This window comes from Pristiophorus japonicus, unplaced genomic scaffold (assembly GCF_044704955.1).
Source record: "Pristiophorus japonicus isolate sPriJap1 unplaced genomic scaffold, sPriJap1.hap1 HAP1_SCAFFOLD_911, whole genome shotgun sequence".
NCBI classification, from domain to species: domain Eukaryota; kingdom Metazoa; phylum Chordata; class Chondrichthyes; family Pristiophoridae; genus Pristiophorus; species Pristiophorus japonicus.
In genome coordinates, this window is record NW_027254837.1 from 122,831 (window position 1) to 141,987 (window position 19,157).

The 19,157-nt window shown below is 41.6% G+C and overlaps 1 pseudogene; it reads left to right on the forward strand.

Moving 5' to 3' along the window:
• LOC139257831 (cullin-3-like) overlaps window positions 1-9,247 on the forward strand; it is a 131,015-nt pseudogene extending 121,768 nt beyond the window's left edge.
• The last annotated feature ends 9,910 nt before the right edge of the window (window positions 9,248-19,157 follow it).

Consider the following 19,157-nt stretch of genomic DNA (forward strand, 5'->3'; position numbering starts at 1 on the left):
AAGTAAATCCTCCTTTAAATCTTAAGTGTTCAAACCGACTGTGTGGCAACTGGTTATCATTTCAACATCAACAGTTTTTTTTTAAGTTCACTACTAAGCACTGCTGTCGATATCTGCAAATAGCATCAAACAAAAACACAAAATGGTGGAAACACGCAGCAGGTTGGTCAGCATCTGTGGAGAGAACGGATAAATTTGCATTTAAGGACTGAAAACAAAAGATATTTTCTTCTTTCTGATTGGAAAACAAAAGATATTTTCTTCTTTCTGATTGGAAAACTATGAGGTGTACAGGCATATTAATACTGTTCTGGAGAAGAGTCTGCACCTGAAAGGTAAACTTGTATGTTGTATACTGACTGACTGGACCTGCATGTTTCCAACTTTCTTATTTTTGAGATTTTCCGCATCTGCTGTATTTTGTTTTTATCCTCCTGATTCTGGGTGAAAACAACTATATTACAAATAGCAGCCACAGCTCTCTATAAAAAGAGGATAACTTTGGAAAGAAGAGAAGTACTTTCTTGTACAAGTATTTTTCCTTTGTTGATCTTTCTCCCCTCTTAAGTAGGATCTCTAGGAGGTAATGTGAAAAAACAGCTAATAGTAATGCCATAACAGTGTTAAACATGGCTGGAAATCCTAAACAGGAACAACAACTTGCATTTATGCAGCACCTTTAATATAAGAAACATATATACGGCGTAAGAAAAATGGGTGTTGAGCTAGAAATGGAGAGATTAGAAGTGACCAAAAGCTTGATCAAAGTGGAAAGGGAATCCAAAAGTGTAAGACCAAGGCGACTGAAAACTCCTTTACCAATGGATACAAGGACAAAATCAGAGGAATAGAGTTTTTGGGAAGGAATATTCTTTCAACGGGTGGACAAAGCCATAGAAGGATTTATTGGCAAGGATTTTAAACGCAGTGCTTTGGGGAGCTGGAAACCAGTGTCATTCAGCAAGTACAGGGTGTTAGGCAAACAAGACTTTGGACTAGACTTTCCCTAAAGCCCCCCCACCGCCCGATTGCCGCCCAGAAAGACCACTAAGATTCTACAAATAACGCTGGCGAAAATTTCCATAAAAAAGGTTATATAAAAAAAAATACCGCCCGGGAAGAAAATGGATCTTGCACTAAGATTCTTGGCAGTTAAAGGCGAAACTAGATAAAATGGGCGGTTCTTACTGGAATGGACGGTAAGTACTTAAAATTTAGACCAGGACTGCGGTTGGGCCTGGGGAGGGGGGGGAAAATGCAAAAAAAAAAACATTTTTAATTAAGCAAAAACTAAAAAGTTAGAAAACATTCTTCAGACCCTTTTTAACGTGATCATCATTAAAGAATTTTTAAAATAATTATAAAAAACCTTTAACTTCGCTTTCTTTGCAGGGTATTCGCCTACCACCCTGTTTCCGGCAGCTTTTCGTGGGCGGTTTCCTCGGCAGTGCGTATGGGTCCCCGTTGAGTCAAAACTTGGATCGTGGCGGTTTTCTCGGCAGTGCACACAGATGCACATGGGTGGTTTGCTCCCCAGTGGTATTTTCAAAATGTCGGTGGAATTCCTTTTTTAAAAAATTTAATTAAAATTAAAATAAAGAGGAAACTTTCGCCAGGTGGTTTTTCACCAAAAAGTAGCTGTACCGCCGAGAAAACCGCTGAAAATGAAGGGGAAAGTCTAGCCCTTTAGTGTGGAGCAGGATATGTGCGGCCGAGATTTGAACAGGTTGAAATTTATGGAGAGTGAAGGATGGGGGAGAGTGTTGGTGGTTGAGTCTACTTTTAGGGTTAGGGTACATGACGGAGGCATGTACAAAGATTTCAGTGACAGTGGGGCTGAGGTGCATAATGTTGTGGAGGTTGCTGTTTAAGAAAGGGTTTCCCTGTCAAGGCAACTTTTTAAGAAGTCAGTTACAAACATTTGATTTCTTCCACATATCAATCGAGTATTAGTGTCATCCCACAGACTTCTCACATGGGGTACTCTGCCTTCGCCCTAAACTCTAGAATTCTCTAAACCTCTTTCTCCTCCTTTAAGATGCTCTTTAAAACCTACCTCTTTGACCAAGCTTTTGTCACCTGTCCAGATATTTCCTTCTGTGGCAAAAATATTTTTATTGCTATCGCTCTTGTAAGCACCTTGGGACGTTTTGCCAAGTTAAATGCGCTGTATCATTGTATGTTGTTGTAATGTTTTCATGGCATTCGGCTGCTGTTTACAGTTATCCCACTCTGTTCCAAACCACATGCTATTTCCCGCTATAATTAATAGCATGATTGTTTCAGCATAGCAGAAAAAGGTTTTCATGTTTCCTTCACTGGATGCTATTACTGAAATTTGATGCAGAATAGTTCTAATCACAGTGCTTAAACATTCTTTTTGGAAAATTTACACCAAGTATCTGTTTTATTAAGTTGATACTTTCCATACCTAAACTGGATCACTGAAATGAACCTTGATCAGTTTGGTTCAGTCGATGTTTCCTCTGACCAATGTTCAATTTCTGAAAGTGCAGAGCTATCAAGGGTATTCTGCTAATAAGCACACCTTTAGACTTTCTGGGAAAATAAGGACCTAAATGTAAGGAAATTGTTTCAGCAAAGGTTCATTAGGAGACTGTATCTAATGCTGACTTGTACATTCGAAAAGAAGGCATCAGAGCTCACTTGGGCTACTTCAAAATTAATTACAAGATATCCACTCTCCGGAATCTGTAGTCAGCCTGGTTCTGTCCAGCAATCATTTGATAATCTTCATACTATCCATAAATTTGCCTCAGGCAGGGGTTTGATCCTAATTTTCACTGAACAACATGGAGTCCTTCACCTTTCCACTTTTACCTTTCCTGATCAAAGACTAATGATGCATTTCAAAAAGGGTCTAGAAAGGCTAATCTGACTAATAGGGCAGTAGAATAATATGAATTTCATGAAAGGGCAGGCTGGATTTTCCTCCAGGATCCTACATCGCATTGTGACAAAAAAGAGGGCAAAATTTGGCTGTATAACCTGCCACCAGTTCTAATCCCAAGTTAAATTTCCTGCTCACAACGGCTGCAGTCCTGCCTCTTCCCCTGCCTCCCAAATATAAAGTGTAGTTGCCATTGAGGCTACTCCTCTTAATGCTGTGCCCTTAGACAACCAGGTGGAAAGTGATGGTAATGGCTCATATGGAGGGCCAAGTAGAGGCCTCCATTTAACACCCAACTTTTTAGGCCTTGATCTTGGCTGATGATTAGTATTTTCCTTTTCACCTTCAAGGCTTTTCTGTCCCTTTTTAAATGCCTGGCTGTCCGTTCTGGTGCTGCAAGGAAATGGGTGAGTTGTGGCTGGGTTGGAGGGCTGGCCAACCTAAAGCGTCCCTTGTTGATTGTCCCTTGTTGTCTCTCTCTCTCCTTCCCATCCCCTAAAATGAGATGATAGTAAAAAAAAAATTTATACATGGAGGTTGAGCTTCTTAAGAATGAAAACAGCGGCAAATATATCTGTGTAGTATCTTCATGCCCCAATGTGCTTGATTTGAAGTTCCCGTCGTGAATCAAAAATTTGTTTTTTTAATATTTTTCTACTTGATTGTACTCCATTACAATTTATGTAATGTTACTTTGCCAAAATCACAAGCACTTTGCATGCTTCACTGCTAAACTATCAATGTTGAATTACTGCAGAGTATTGTGCAGAATTGAAACGGTTGCCATTTGCAGAACCACATCTTGCTGCAATCGTCAGTTTTTCCATGTTTACTAGAATTTAATTCTGCAACACCACTTTACTTTTTTTACACATCCTGTTAATTTACTGTGTTCTCTATGCTGTATCTCTGCTTGAACGCCACTTTGAAGTTAACTAAGTTCTCCTGGTTTCATCAAAGGAAAGTTAGATTTACCTTGTATTGAAATGTCAAGAGTTCAGGAATTGTAAGTTTGATATTTGGTTCTTAAAGATTTAAATTGGTTATTGGATTTAATTTACAGTTGCTGCCAAACAAGGAGAGTCCGATCCAGAACGAAAAGAAACACGCCAGAAAGTTGATGATGACAGAAAGCATGAAATTGAAGCTGCCATTGTGCGCATCATGAAATCGAGGAAGAAGATGCAGCATAATGTTCTGGTAGCAGAGGTGAGAACAATTTAAATTTTATTTTTAAGAAAATGTACATGTGAAATATCTAATATTTAAAACTGATTTGTATATAATTCATTTTGTATATATTTTATAATGTCAAAGTTCAAGATTGATTAAGTTAATTATTTGTGTACTAATTCCATCACTATTCTGGTCATCATAGGCAGTCCCTCGGAATCGAGGAAGACTTGCTTCCACTCCTAAAGTGAGTTCTTTGGTGACTGAACAGTCCAACTTGAGAGCTACAGACCCTGTCACAGATGGGACAGATATTCGTTGGGGAAAGTGGGGGGTGGTATTGATTTACCACACGCTCCTTCCGCTGCCTACGCCAGACCTCTTCACACTTGCAGCATTGAGATTCGAAGAGCTCAACGCCCTCCTGGATGCACTTTCTCCACCTAGGGCGGTCTTCGGCCAGGGTCTCCCAGCTGATGTCACACGTCACTAGGGAGGCTTTGTGTGCGTCCTTTTAACATTTTCGCTGCCCATCTTTTGCTTGTTTACCATGAAGGAGTTCCGCATAGAGCAGTTGCTTAGGGAGTCTCGTGTCTGGCATGTGAACTAAGTGGCCTGCCCAACGAAGTTGATCGAGTGTGATTAGTGCTTCAATGCTGGGGATGTTAGCCTGGGCGAGGGCACTGATGTTGGTGCGTCTGTCCTCCCAGGGGATTTGCAGGATCTTGCGGAGAAATTGTTGTTGGTATATCTCCAGCGACTTGATGTGTCTTCTGTAAGTCGTCCATGCCTCTGATCCATACAAGAGGGCGGGTACTACTACAGCCCTGTAGAGACCATGAGCTTGGTGGTAGGTTTGAGGGCTTGGTCTTCGAAAACTCTTCCTCAGGCGGCCGAAGGCTGCACTGGCGCACTGGAGGCAATGTTGAATCTCCGCATCAATGTCTGCCTTTGTTGATGAGAGGCTCCTGAGGTATGGGAAGTGGTCCACGTTGTCGAGGGCCACGCCGTGAATCTTGATGACTGGGGGGCAGTGCTGTGCGGCGAGGACAAGCTGGTGGAGGACCTTTGTCTTACGGATGTTAAGCGTAAGCCCCATACTTTCATATGCCTCGGTGAATACATTGACTATATCCTGGAGTTCAGCCTCCGAATGTGCGCAGACTGCAGTTCAACGACGGAGGTTTGGGTGGTCTTGGACCTGGTCTGGAGGCGGCGCAGGTTAAACAGCTTCCCACTGGTTCTGTAGTTTAGTTCCACTCCAGCGGGGAGCTTGTTGACAGTGAGGTGGAGCATGGCAGTGAGGAAGATTGATAAAAGGGTTGGAGTGATGACTCAGCCCTGTTTCATCCCGGTTCGGACACGGAATGGGTCTGTAACAGATCCATTGGTAAGGATCACGGCCTGCATATCGTCGTGGAGCAGGCGAAGGATGTTGACAACCTTTTGGGGTACCCAAAATGGAAGAGGACGCTCCATAAGCCCTCACGGTTGACAGTGTCAAAGGTGTCCTTGATGAGTGTTTCTCCGTTCTTTGCCAGGAATGGCGTGGGGCCTTGGGAGTTTGGACTGTAGGTGACCTTGACTGCAGTGTAAGATTGAAAAAGGCCATGTATAAGGGCTGGCGCTGCTCCCTGCATTTTTCCTGCAGTTGTCGTGCTGCAAAGATCATTTCCGTTGTTCCCCGTAGGGGACGAAATCCGCACTATGACTCCGGGAGGAGCTCCTCAGCTACAGGGAGAAGACAGTTGAGGAGGTCTCTAGCGACAACCTTCCCAGTGGTTGATAGCAGGGAGATTCCCCTGTAGTTGCCACAGTTGGATTTGTTCCCCTTTTTAAAAATGGACACGATCACTGCATCTCTGAGATCTCCCGGCATGCTCTCCTCCCTCCAAATGAGAGAGATGAGGTCATTTATCCGCACCAACAGCGCCTCTCCGCCATATTTTAGCGCCTAAGCAGGAATTCCATCTGCACCCATAGCCTTGTTGTTCTTGAGTTGTTTTATGGCTTTGCCTACCTCGTGCAGGTTTGGGGTTTCACCTGAGGTGGTGGCAGGTTGCATGCTGCGGGATGGAGTTGAGAACACTCGAGTCAAAGGCAGAGTCTTGGTTGAGGAGATCTTCAAAGTGCTCCTTCCAGTGGGCCCTGATAGCCTCGTTGTCCTTGATGAGTGTTTCCCCGTACTTTGCCAGGAGTGGGGTGGGGCCTTGGGAGTTTGGACCGTAGGTGACCTTGACTGCAGTGAAGAATCCTCGTATGTCGTGGCTATCGGCTAGTTGGTGACTATTCTGGTGACCATTTAATGAAAACTAAATTACTATATTAAAAGGATGATTTAACAAATGGCTGATGCAGATTTTAATACGGGCCCTTAAAAGTCTTGTACATATGTCCTATAACTTAATTTTCTGTAACATGTTTCCCGTCATGTTTTTCCGCCATGTGAGTGTAGTCCCACTTTACTTACCACTGCACTATAACTTGGGGTTAAGTGTCGCATGAGATTCTTTGCCTGGCTCTTTTCTTCCCTTCCACTTCGTCCTCCTTGTGTTGGTCCCTTTAATGTTGCCAGATCGCAGGAGCCTCCCCCAATAATGTCAGATTGTCGAATCCTCCTCCACAATGCTATTGCAGCCCATTCACTGAGTGCTGCCAGGAATCCTGCATCTCCCCTCCCCCCTTTTCCAGTGAGATGAGCCTTGCATTCTAATCTCCAGTTCTACCGAAGGCTAGAATCTTTCTCTGCATTGCTTCTCGTCCTATAAAATTGCAGGACCCCTGGACCATTTCCTCAATGCTGCCAAATCCCAGGACCACTCTTGAGCTACAGAAAGCTATACATTTTCAATGGTTTGAAGTTTATTTATAGTAGTCTAGTTTTTAAAGAAACTTCAGTAACTTTTTTTCTCACTTTCCCTGCCCATAGGTGACCCAGCAGCTAAAGGCTCGCTTCTTACCAAGCCCAGTGGTTATTAAAAAAAGAATCGAGGGACTTATTGAGAGAGAATATTTGGCACGAACACCTGAGGATCGCAAAGTATACACTTATGTAGCATAAGATGCATTCAACAGGTTTATCTGTTCTGGACTGTATAATCGCATGAACTGGGAGGTTCGTTTTAAAAATATTAAGAAGACCTTCTCCAAATAAATTGCAGTAAGTGTACTAGATTATTCAGATCAAGCCCTCATTCCCTGTGATAATTTTGAACAAAAATGGACCCAACTTCTGGTTGCTCACTGTTTTACCCATGTAGAGATCATCTTTAACAGTTCCTCGGGAAAATGTGAATGTGTTTTCATTTTGTTTTCAGTACTGTAAAAAAAAAAGGAAATAAAATCTAGAAAACGTGAAATACCATCAATAAAAATAAAATAATTGTTTGAATTTCTTTTTCCCCGATTCTCAATGTTGATGTACAGGCATTTTACAAAATGTTTGGCACCGCTGTGCTTGTAAGGATATTGGGTATATAAAGCTGGTTAAATGAACTGCAGCTGCCTCACTTGTATTGCCCTACTTTTGCGATATTCTGCTAAGAAGAAGCCTTTAATGCAAACTCCCAAATAGTGTGCACATTTATAAAATGACAAGAATGTGCTTTTTTTGAACATGCTATATTTTACCATTGGATACAAATAACTGCATGAGTTATTTCAGTAGAAATCTTTGGGTGGGGCCCCTGTAAAACTGCCCATTACATTGCTAACATTGTATTAAATTGTTCCTTCATTGTGTCGATGGCAAGTGCAGTCCATACCCAGTTACTTAAGTTAATGAAGTTTTATTTTAGTGTGTATAAAATGTATAATATTTTTTGCTGTTGTACTCACTGGTAGCTTGCACAGGGCATTGTTTTCATCACATTACTTGTAGACAGAGGAATTCAAAATAAATTTTAAAAAAATTAGTAAACTAGAGAAAATCCACAATGTACACAAGATGTATACAGTCGGAATATCTTTTGGGATGATTATCCTATCTTAGTATTCATCTGAAATGAAGCATTAAGAACGATGTGGCACATGCATGGAATAGATCATTTTTATGATAGGAGCCTTTAAAGATTAACTCCTGTTTAGTTACAATTGTGGATAAGCTGAAAGCTTGCTTGTAGTTTATTTTGGGATATGTTTTTTATCAAGGCTGTCTCAGAAAATTGGAAGCATCCCTTCTTAACTGGGAGTGGATGTAGTCATTTTCTTTTTGTAGAATTCAGTACCATTTAGGAGGGATGTTAAAAGCTAATAAGTTTTGTTTCCTTTACAGCATTGAAGCATATGTTTCCTTCACAGCATTGTGGAATGCCCACCATTTCTGTATATGATCTAACCCATTTCATAGACTAGTTTTTCAGAACTGTACCCAGGAAGTTCATTTGCATTATTAGTTGGTCAGCAATTCTTTGTGATACTCTGTCTCAATGAATGTTATGTGCCCTCAATGTATGCAAACAAAATGGCCAAATAAATGTCCTCTGGGTACTGTGCTGAAAATAATCTGGAGGAGCTACCTCAATAACCAGCAGTTTCTCTATTTGTATTGAGACTTTTCAGTATATCCACAATTAAGTTGAAGTTGGTCTTTTAAAGCCTTATCCAGTACTATAAGTGGAGTGAGAATGGATGCAAGTGATCCTTTCTGGGATTAAATTTTTAATAAAAAAGTTTAGCAACATTTTGGGGACACTTAATATATGTATACCTACCATAATTTATGTTTAAAAGGTTAATCTTATTGGGTTATTGATTTTTTTTAAGTTATGAGGTTTGTTATTAGAGGTAAATGTCAGATTGTTTGCTGTACTACTTTTTAAGGGCATATTACGATCAGTCCAGTTCAGCCAAGATCTTTGTTACGGTGCCACCAATGGAATACACATTAAAGGTTCTACACAAAGTACGAAGTTGGATGTTTTGATGTAACTTCTCGGACAATACTGAAAGGAAATGAAGTCCATTTAAAATAAAAGCTCTGACTGGAGAAATTGTTTATATAAACTATACCTATTTAGATGTGTCAGCCTGCTATTTTCTGCAGTTCATATTTTAATTAAGTTATTCTGGTGTAAAGGTACAGAATTCCTTTCTTTACAGAAAATGTTCCTATGCAGAATCTTTCTTGTCCATTTGATTATTAAACCTGCAATTAGAAAATTACTATATTTGTAAAATGGAAATGAATTTGGATGAATGGAAGCCATTTTAAATACAAGAAACGTTCCGATGTTGTTCTTCACTACATTTTCGAAGAGTCAAGAATCATCTTTGTGCAGACTATTATTTTAGAAGGGCTGTTGCAATAGCTCTTAATATATTTATATGAAAGTGTGCTAATATTGTTTCCTGCTAATAGGGTTGGAGGGGGTTTCTGAGACATCTAATTTTTTTACTTAATATTTTAGAAAGGGAATGCTCACACAACTTCAAGAATCGACTTTTCATGTGGATCTGCACAGTTTTGCTAAAAAGAACTGTATACGTAACAATTTATTTTGTTAAAATGTTTAATTTTACTCCTGAGCATTTTTGCTGCAACTCACGGAGGATGTTGATTTGAGTTTCAAATTCTCAAACACTTTGTTTAGCTCACGTTTAATACAAGCTGCAAAAGGACCAAGAAGAAGGGTGCTCCACTTTTGTATAGTAGACTGTCATGTCATATAAGAAAAGGAGCAGGAGTGGGCCATATGGTCCATCGAGCCTGCAGTTTGCTTATGAAATGAGATTATATGGCTAAAACACATTCTCATTCATTAGAATTCAATTAACTAATTCTTATTATTCATTCTTGGGATACAGGTATCACTGCCAAGACTGGCATTTTTGCCCATCACTAGCTGCCTTGAGAAAGTGATGCTGGCCTGTTTTCTTGAACCACTGCAGTAGTTTTGATACAGCTGACTGACTTGCCACACCATTTCAGAGGGAAGTTAAGAGTTAACCATGTTGGTCACATATAGGCCAGACTGGGTAAGAACGGCAGGTTTTCTTCCATAAAGGACATTAGTGAACTAATCGGATTTTTACGAAAATCTGACATCTTCACGGTGACTTTCTCACATACCAGCTTTTTATATCCAGATTTTTAAAAAATGAATTCTAATTTTCAGGTTGCCATGGTGAGATTTGAACTTGCGGTCTCTAGATTATTAGTTCAAACCTCTGGGTTCCTCGACTAGTGATGTAAGCTAGTATGGTTCTATCAAATGCAAATCTGATCATTTTTTCCATCTTCAGCCATCCTGGACAATAGTGTACTATCACTTATTTCCCTGAATTTAGTTATCAAATAACTAGTGATACCAGTAGGGTGATAATGGTCCAGCTTAAGTTGTGCTAAGATACACAAGGGATCTTAAAGACTGCACTAAACCTGAGCCCTGAAAATCCAAATGTGCGATCATTATCGCCCTTAGTTGTAAACTTTTTTATAAAGTTATTTCAGCAAATTAAGACATTTTGTACTGAATATTCCCAAATTGGTTGGCCCAGGGTAAGTACTATAAAATAGCTGAATGTATGGATTCATTAAAAAAATAATGCTGATAAGCAAAGCATTACCAATCTGCTGCACAAATTAAAATGTTCTATGCTGATTACACGAAGCACTGTTTGTTTTAGTATTTCAAAACTGGTGCATACTAATGTGCTGTAAAAATTGTTACAGTACTTTTATGTTTTGCTTTGTGAGTTAAGACAAAACCAATAACATTTTCATCTACCAGTAGTCTTAAGTAGAATGTGCAGTTGAATCTGGATAAATGAACTTGATTTGTGTGTAATTCTAATCGAGATGTTCAGATTTGTATGTAGCATTTTAATTTATTCACATTTTGCAGAAGTTTTTATCCAAATAATTCTTGCCAAGCTAGTTAGCTTGGCAAGAATATATTTATATATGTGTGTGTGTGTGTGTGTGTGTGTAATAGATATATATGTACATATACCTCCAATGGGTAGAAGCTTTTTTTCGTTAATCGTAGGTGAAAACTGTGAATATGTGTGTGACATCTATATAGGGTGAAATTTGTTTATTGAGTGAGATTTTTAAAAAAAAATTGAAAAAGTAAACAATGAATATTTGTATAACGGCAGTGCAAACTACTTTTATATGAAGCATATATAATCACAGGCTATGCTGTATGGGTCTAGACGCTGGGAAATCTGTGGTGGTGAGGGACTTGAGGCAATGCTTCACTCTCCTAGGGATTAGTCCCCAGCTGAGGGCAAACACTCGAGCCCCGTTCACGTTCATTAGCTCCATCCCACTCCATCTTTGTTTCTCGGTGGGTCGTAGGAGGAGAGAGGGTGGCCACCACCATTACACGCACCACATGTCCGCTGCGATTCCTCCAGCTGTCTTTGCCTCCGCAGTCGAATGGGGTCGGTGGTTGATGGGAAGTCAAGGTGCCAGCAGGGTCGGGTCAACTCTGGTCGGGTAGGACTGGCGGCCAAAGGGAAGTCGAGGTGCCAGCGGGGTCAGGTCGGTGAGTACTCGGTGGGATCCAAACCTGTGAGTTGGTCGGGAGCTCCCCGGACGCCGATGGTACCTGCGAGGAGTAGCTGGGCCGTCTATAGCCAGCGGGGGAGCGAAGGCTTGCTGGTCACTGATGAAGATGAAGAGCGATTGGGGGATGGGCAATGGATTCAGATAGCTACCCTTGCAGCTTGGGTTTGTGCTTTTAGGAGTAAAGAAATGCACCCACTGTTAGGACCAGGGGAAACTTAAGCAGTGGTGGGAGGAGTTTGGAGAAGAAAAGGTGTAGAATGGCAACGGATGGCCAGGGATATAGTTCAGCAGAGGAGCTCCCTAGGAGCAGCCTCCTCGGGGGCCATCTTGAGGGGAAAAAAAATGCAGGGAACAGCATCAACCCTTGTACATAGCCGCCTTTGACTTCATAAAGGCCTTTGACACTCAACTGTAAGGGACTATAGAGCGTCCTCCGTTTCGGCTGCCCCCAAAAGTTTGTTACCATCCTGCGCCGGCTCCACGATGACATGTAAGCCATGATCCTGACCAACGGATCCACCACAGACCCAATCCACATCCAGACCAGGGTCAAGCATGGCTTCATCATCGCACCAACGCTCTTCTTGATCTTCCTTGCTGCAATGCTTCATCTTACTCTCAACAAGCTCCCTGCTGGAGTGGAACTGAACTATAGAACCAATGGGAACCTGTTCAACCTTTGCCGCCTCCAGGCTAGATCCAAGGTCGTCCCATCCTCTGTCATCGAACTACAGTAAGCAGAAGCACACTGAGGCCGAATTCCAAGCCATCGTCAGCACTTTCACGGAAGCATATGAAACCTAGGCCTTACTCTAAACAGCCGTAAGACAAAGTCCTCCACCAACCTGACTCTGCCACACAACACTGCCCCCCGGTCGTCATAATCCACGACGCTGCCTTGGACAAAGTGGACCATTTTCCATACCTCGGGTGCCTACTATCAGCAAGGGCAGATATCGATGACTAGGTCCAACACCACCTCCAGTGCAGCCTTCGGTCGCCTGAGCAAAAGAGTGTTTGAAGACCAGGACCTCAAATCTGGCACCAAGCTTATGGTCTACAGGACAGTAGTGATACCCGCCCTATATGGCTGAGACATGGACTATATACAGTAGACATTGCAAAGCGCTGGGGAAGTACCACCAGTGCTGCCTCCACAAGATCCTGCAAATCCACTGGGAGGAACATCCATGTTCTCGCACAGTCCAATATCCCCAGAATTAAAGCACTGACCACGTTCGAACAGCTCCGTTGGGTGGGCCACATCGTCCGCATGCCCGACACGAGACTCCCTAAACAAGTGCTCTATTCTGAGCTCTAACACGCTAAGCGAGCCTCGGTTGGCCAGAGGAAACTTTTTAAGGACACCCTCAAAGCCTCCTTGATAAAGTGCAACATCCCCACCAGCACCTGGGAATCCCTGGCCCAAGACCGCCCAAAGTGGAGGGCGTCGAGCACCTCGAGTCTCGTCGCAAAGAGCATGTGGAAATCAAGCACAGACAGCAGAAGGAGCGTGTGGCAAACCAGACTCCTCACCCACCCTTACCTTCAACCACTGTCTGCCTCACCTGTTACAGAGACTGTAATTCCCGTATTTGACTGTACAGCCACCTGAGAACTCCCTTTGAGTGGAAGCAAGCCTTCCTCGATTTCAAGGGACTGCCTGTGATGATATATCTCAAAATTGCTGGTTTTCTGCTGTAGTTTACAGCACACAGGTATTTTCCACCCTCCCCATTCAGATAAAAATACATGAGTATATGTATTCTGGGTCCCAGATAATCACAGGTCCTGAAGAGTATCCCAGAAGTTTAAAGGATCATCAGATTGTTGTCTCGAGTACCAGCCATATCCCAAACTGAAAAAGAAAGACTTGCATTTATATAGTGCCTTTTATGGCCACCAGACGTCCCAAAGCGCTTTACAGCCAATTAAGTACTTTTTGAAGTGTAGTAACTGTTGTAATGTAGGAAACTCAGCCAATTTGCATGTAGCAAGCTCCCACAAACAGCAATGACCTGTATTAATGACCTGATCATTTGTTTTAGTGATGGTTGAAGGATAAATATCGGCCAGGATACCGGGGATAACTCCCCTGCTTTTCAAAATAGTGCCATTGGATTGTTTACGTCCACCTGAGAGAGTCATCCGATAGACAGCATCTCCAATAGCGCATCATTCCCTCAGTACTGCACTGGAGTGTCAGTCTAGATTTTTCAGCTCAAGTCACTGGAGCGGAACTTGAACCTACAACCAACCTTCTGACTCAGAGGCGAGGGTACTACCAAATGAGTCATGATTCTACATTATATATTTTTTCTGTATTTGTTGACTTTTATTGCTTCATTTGCTGTATATGTTCATATAAATGTTTTCTGTAATGATTAACACTAACATTAACTTTTGGATGTTGCAGTTTGGGTCTGAAAAAACCACAGTATTTTGAGGGTATCTGTAATAATGGATCCAAACTAACCCTGACAGTTGGCCATTTAACACTGCATTCCTGACATGCTCGCATCTGTCACTATTTAATTGTCTGCTTTCTGACAGCGATGGGGCAAGCAGGGACCTCATTAATATTTAACTGCGGGGTCTGATTATGTAATTTAGTACCCAGCACGATTTTGACTGGCAATTGCATCGGTGAAGCTCGGTGCTTGCCCCGCCTGTGAAACCTGGTGGCATTCAAAATCCTGTCCGGAAGAGGTCCAGCTAAGTACAAATTTTTGATTTTTTTTAAAGGTTTTCTTGTGAGCCAGAAGGAACAGGAGTGCAATCTTGTCACTTCTCGTAATTACTGCTGCGTTCAGGTCGGAGTCAACTTTTGAATATTTAATTAAGACCTGAGAGTTAGTCTCCCAGGTCTCCTGTTGCAAGGAACCAGTTTGTCGCCCACTTCAACCTCTGCACTTATGGCCCTAGTTAAAATCCAGTGACTGGCTGACAGAGTTGTGTCAATAATGAGGTAGGGGTGGGACTTATAACATTACTCGGCGAACGGTGTATTTTACAACAAAGTCTATTCATTCAGTGCAAAAGTGTTTAAACCGCGCAGTACAAGTCTCCAGGAATAGTGGTGCATGCAGGAATATGCAGACACAAACTGCAGCAAACCGAACTCGTGACTAGCGAGTGATTTCTGCAGCAAAATGCAGTGAGTGGAGTTTAGTTATATAGTACAAATTGATTACTTCTCCAGAAAAAGGCAGTCAGTGGAGGATAGTTGCATATGTGTATAAGATCAATCCTAGTCACAGCAATGCGGTCTCCAAGCCTGTTTGGCGGGGGAATTAATCAGTCATCTCCATTCTGCCGGGAATAATATATGCAGCAGTTAAAATCGGGGCTAATGTGTCTATTTGCAGGTAGTGTCCCCATACTGGTTTGATTTTTTTTTGCTGTACATCACAATAAGAAAATGTTGGTATTTACAGTTGTACATTTTTTTCAGTGTATAAATGTCCCTTGATATCTGCATGATATTGTATGTCTACCTCTGTAAAGTAGTGAGTTATTGAAAGGCAACTAATTGTTTTTTTGATATCCATTTTTTTGTATTCAAAAGAATTAACCATGTCCCGTTTGGTTTTTTTTGTTCCGCTATTGGTCATTTACATGAGCACCACCATAAATAACCATACAAGTTTGATCTGCATGGTTTCCCAGAGAACATGGTTATATTTCTGGAGATTGTACCCTTGTTACAAAGAGACATTGATAGATTAAGTGAGTGGGTAAAACTGTGGCAGATAGATTTCAATGCAGGGAAGTGCGAGGCCATCCATTTTAGACCAACAAAAGGATAATCCAAGTATTATTTAAATGATAAGTTAGGAATAGTGGAGTTCCAAGGAGATTTAGCCGACCATGTACACATCATTTAAAATATAGTCGGGTACAAAAAATAATCAAAAAGGAAAATGGAATGTTAGCCTTCTAGCCCTCTAGTTATAAAGGGGAGGAAGTTTTGCTACAGCTATACAAAGCCCTGGTTGGACCACATCTGGAGTAGTATAAACAGTTTTGGACACTGCACCTTAGAAAGGATATTTTCTAGGCCTTGGAAGGAGTGCAGTGCAGGTTCACCAGAATGATACCAAGGCACCAAGGGTTAGATTATGAAGGGAGACATTACATAAAATAGGCTTACATAATACAAGATGATCTAATGGACTCACTGGCATTCAGGTCCAAGATTAGCTTCAAACTGATTTTTGGAGGAACTCCAATTAATGGAAGATGGACTTAATCTGTTTCCACCCTGAAGGAGCTATGCTTCTTGAGAAAAGTGGGTTCTTAGAATAAAGAGGAGTTTTTGAATGTTATTGGTGGGAGGACATCTAAAATTGAAGGTCCAGTATAAAAACCCAAGTTGAGGTACAGCAATCTAATCAGGTGAAATTAGATCAAACAAAATTAAACTATATCCTTCAATAGTTTAATCCTAGAAAACTTTTCATTTTCAACTGTTCATCTATGCAACAAATGGCTTCCTGGCTCATGTATTTCAAATTCCTGTTGGGTAATATCAGAATGGAAAGCAAAGTAATGTGTTTATCCACAAGAAAGGATCTTATCAGTCCCTGGAAATTATAGGAGTGAATCTGTACCGTAGTAATGTTGAAGCTTATGAAAGCTATACCGAAATTGGTGCAAACACTCACTTTCTGGCTGCCAGTTTAGTTTAAGAGCAAATAGAGCGATTCCATTTTATTGTCCAGTTAATGCAGTGATTCTTTTGATGGACAGCACAAAGACTAGAAGTATTCATTGTTAGAGCCTTCGGTAGGGTATGGCATTCCAATCTTGAGAAGCTGGTCTTTTGCAGTATATGTGAGGTATGCAATTTCCCCAGAAGATGGGATGCTACATTCTGGAAAATTCACACTTATTAATGTAACACATCCCTGGGCCTCCAAGGCATTCTGTGTCACATTTTGTTCCTAAAGTGGGCTGGTGAATGTAATTAACTTGGCTGTTAACTCACTAGTAGCCATTTATTAAAGTTAAGAGCTCACATATTGTGGTGTTGAAACACTCCCTAATACTGTATTGAAACTGTTTAAATTTCAATGCAGTAACTCTATTTTCCTGTAGTGGATAGTGAAATGGCACGAAGTTGATTGCTCTGAGACTCGGCACAGGTGTGAGGCCTCTTGTGTTGTACAATTTAATTTCCTATGAACATTAAAACACATTATTTTAATGTACCATATTTAAAGTTTTTCTCTCATTTAGAATCCCACATCTAGTCCATCACCAAGGCATGATCAATGAGACAGTGACTGTGTCCATCTTCACCTTATTGGCACTGTAATCCATGCCTTTGTCACCTCTAGATTTGACTTTTCCAATGCCTTTCTCACTGGCCTCCCAAACTCCAACCTATATAAGCTCCAATTCATCTACAGCTTGTCCATATGCATCCTATACTGCACAACGTCCTGCTTGCATCATCTCAATCTACCAGGCTTCACTGACTCCTTATTGTGCATTGAAAAAATATATTTAAGAATTTGAACATTTTCCAACATTCCATTGACTCTGGATCAGTTCCAATGGAGTGGAGGGTAGCCAATGTAACCCCACTTTTTAAAAAAGGAGGGAGAGAGAAAACAGGAAATTATAGACCGGTCAGCCTGACCTCAGTAGTGGGTAAAATGATGGAATCAATTATTAAGGATGTCATAGCAGTGCATCTGGAAAATGGTGACATGATAGGTCCAAGACAGCATGGATTTGTGAAAGGGAAATCATGCTTGACAAATCTTCTGGAATTTTTTGAGGATGTTTCCAGTAAAGTGGACAAAGGAGAACCAGTTGATGTGGTATATTTGGACTTTCAGAAGGCTTTCGACAAGGTCCCACACAAGAGATTAATGTGCAAAGTTAAAGCACATGGGATTGGGGGTAGTTTGCTGACGTGGATTGAGAACTGGTTGTCAGACAGGAAGCAAAGAGTAGGAGTAAACGGGTACTTTTCAGAATGGCAGGCAGTGACTAGTGGGGTGCCGCAAGGTTCTGTGCTGGGGCCCCAGCTGTTTACATTGTACATTAATGATTTAGACGAAGGGATTAAATGCAGTATCTCCAAATTTGCAGATGACACTAAGTTGGGTGGCAGTGTGAGCTGCGAGGAGGATGCTATTAGGCTGCAGAGTGACTTGGATAGGTTAGGTGAGTGGGCAAATGCATGGCAGATGAAGTATAATGTGGATAAATGTGAGGTTATTCACTTTGGTGGTAAAAACAGAGAGACAGACTATTATCTGAATGGTGACAGATTAGGAAAAGGGAAGGTGCAACAAGACCTGGGTGTCATGGTACATCAGTCATTGAAGGTTGGCATGCAGGTACAGCAGGCGGTTAAGAAAGCAAATGGCATGTTGGCCTTCATAGCGAGGGGATTTGAATACAGGGGCAGGGAGGTGTTGCTACAGTTGTACAGGGCCTTGGTGAGGCCACACCTGGAGTATTGTGTACAGTTTTGGTCTCCTAACTTGAGGAAGGACATTCTTGCTATTGAGGGAGTGCAGCGAAGATTCACCAGACTGATTCCCGGGATGGTGGGACTGACCTATCAAGAAAGACTGGATCAACTGGGCTTGTATTCACTGGAGTTCAGAAGAATGAGAGGGGACCTCATGGAAACGTTTAAAATTCTGACGGGTTTAGACAGGTTAGATGCAGGAAGAATGTTCCCAATGTTGGGGAAGTCCAGAACCAGGGGTCACAGTCTAAGGATAAGGGGTAAGCCATTTAGGACCGAGATGAGGAGAAACTTCTTCACCCAGAGAGTGGTGAACCTGTGGAATTCTCTACCACAGAAAGTAGTTGAGGCCAATTCACTAAATATATTCAAAAGGGAGTTAGATGAAGTCCTTACTACTCGGGGGATCAAGGGTTATGGCGAGAAAGCAGGAAGTGGGTACTGAAGTTTCATGTTCAGCCATGAACTCATTGAATGGCGGTGCAGGCTAGAAGGGCTGAATGGCCTGCTCCTGCTCTTGCACCTATTTTCTATGTTTCTATGAAAGTGAGAGACGGAACAAGACAGGTTTATAGAGTGCATGGGCATGATGATTTATGGCGTAGAGCAGAGATCCAGCACTAGAAGAAGGATGGTGCAGAAAATTCACCGTCATCTTCAAATCCCCTCACTTCTCCCTAAATTTGCAACCTCAGTGTCTTCTACACTGTTGCCTGCACCATCCCCTCTCAATGGGCTAGGAGGACTACAATGAAATACAAGACATTAATAAGTTAGCAGAATGGGTGTGTAATTGGCAAATTAACTTCAATATAGATAAGTGTGAAGTGGTATATTTTCGTACAAAGAATGAGACCACAGGCTCCTTTAAATCTAAATAGAGTAGAGAAGTTGATCTTTGGGTACATATTCACAAATCATTAGTGATGCAGGTTAAAAAGGTCATAGAAAGGCAGACAACGCAATGGGTGGTTTGTTTCTAGAGGGGTAAAATTGAAGAGCAGAGACATTCTGTTAAACTTGTGTAGAACTTTGGTTAGAACACACTTTGAATACTGTCTCTA